The following is a 2,062-nucleotide window of genomic DNA, read 5'->3' as shown; positions in this document are numbered from 1 at the left end:
TGTTTGTGTTGAGTTTTTTTTCAGGAGTTGCAAGAGATTCAGCCTCACTTGATTTAGTTGCCTGCTGCAGCATGTAGTGCTCAGGAAGGGTTGAGAAGTTTGTTTCTGGTGGTGATATGTATAGGAGACTTGTAAATAATAAGCAAGGAGTGAGTGGATGAGAAACCCTTGTTTCCAGAGAAGCGCAGGAGCAATTCATCTGCTGTCTTATTTTTTTCTCTTTAAAACAGCCAGAGTCTGGATGATCGGGGAAGGCAGAGCAGGGGGAATTAAGGAGATGCTTCCCCGGAGTGCGGGGCTAGTGTAGAGCTTTCAAACACAGCATGTTGTCTCCTTGTATCCATGCTTGTAGAACCAGACACATTTAATAACGCTCATGCATCCTGTTCACCAGAGTTAGGAATTTCATAGCTCTTAGACCTTGTACCCTATATTTATTTTGATGTCAGTGTCTTACAGAACTATCTATACATAGCTCTGGCCACAGAAATTATTACTCATTTCCCTTGCTATAAACAAACAACACGGGAAGTAGTGCACTGTAACTTTTTTTAGCAGGAACAGGGTGAACTTTTGTTTTGTGGCACAGAGGTTGCACTCTTGGACAGCAGTAAGCACTAGGGTGTGTTTTGTACAGGATGGTGCGATGGTGTTTTGTTGGTTTTCTGGACAGTATTTACATTTCCTATTGGAAGACTCAGATACTCAAAACCAAAGAAGCTGAAGAGCCCTTGACTCTGTGTATGCACTTCTTTGTAATAACTAAAACATTGGTGTGGTATCACTGTTATTTTCATGAAAGAAGTCCAAAACACAGCACCATATCAGCTACTATGAAGACAATTAATGAGATTCCAGCCAAAACCAAGACAGTGTGAGAATTTCTCCTGTTGCTGAATGGAGAACCTGGGAGAAGCCACACTCTTCAAGTGGCTGTCGGAAACTCCACTATAAGCAAGAAGTAAATAACAGGGATATCCTGAGGTGGTATGAGATAATGGATGAAAAACTGACTGGCTGAGAGCTTATTGCTGCACTGCATTGGCTGCAGCCTCTTCGTGGACAGGTGATTTTTTGCACTATAAAGCATTTTGGAAATGTATCACAAGAAAGTACACTTCTTACAGCCTTGAAGCCTGGCACATGCAGCAGTACAGCTGTGTATACAATTGGGCTAAGAGCAAAGAAGAAAAAAAACAGCTGCTCTGACAAGCCCCCACAGTCCCGTAAAGCTCTTGCACGCAGGCAAGGGGACCCTGCTTTGCCTTGTGTTTCACTCATCTCTTTCATGTTAATATGCTAAGGATAAACATAACAGGATTAGCCTGACAGCATCTCTTTGGCAGGCCAAAACAGGGATGAAGAGAGAGCATTAAGCCGTGGTGCTAAGTTTAAAGCTTTCCCACGGGACAAATGAAGGAATCACAAAAGGCCTTGGATGTTTGTTTTTATGTATGACTGTGATAGGTGAGACAGGGGGGTAAAGCTCAGAGAATGATAAATAGTATTGCTAGAAAACCCCTATAAGAGGACAGATGAGGATCCTGATTCTCTGCTGTTTTAACACTGTCACTTCTACTTGAACATGTTGGAGACGTGACAGCATCTTCCACCCATCTCAAGTGCTGCATTCTTGGGGCTTGGAGGCTCAGACCAAGAGTGCCTGGAAAGAAACTGGGCAATGTAGGACCCCACTTGCAAAGGCTCATCATCAACCAGTGATAAAGCACATGCACCCAGCTTTTGGCTGTGGCTTTATTGAGTGCCTTTGCTCTTTCCAGGCAACTTTGTTCTTGAGGTGCTGCTCATAGGAATTTCACAACTACATAGTGGATCATCAGGTGCCCTTGAGCCACTCCAAGAGATCCATCCACAGGCACTTAATCAGTCCCTTTGGGTCTCTCCTGGATTATTTTCTCTTCTATTACCCTCTACTGTTCATATATTTTCTCTCTTTTTACTGATCAATTACTTAGTCCATATATAAAACAAATACTTCATGTCTGGGTATAGATGTATCTTGGAACTCATGCTATGTACCTTTAAATACTTTATTTGAAAA

This window comes from Meleagris gallopavo, chromosome 5 (assembly GCF_905368555.1).
Source record: "Meleagris gallopavo chromosome 5, MGAL_WU_HG_1.1, whole genome shotgun sequence".
NCBI classification, from domain to species: domain Eukaryota; kingdom Metazoa; phylum Chordata; class Aves; order Galliformes; family Phasianidae; genus Meleagris; species Meleagris gallopavo.
This window is presented reverse-complemented; position numbering follows the sequence as displayed.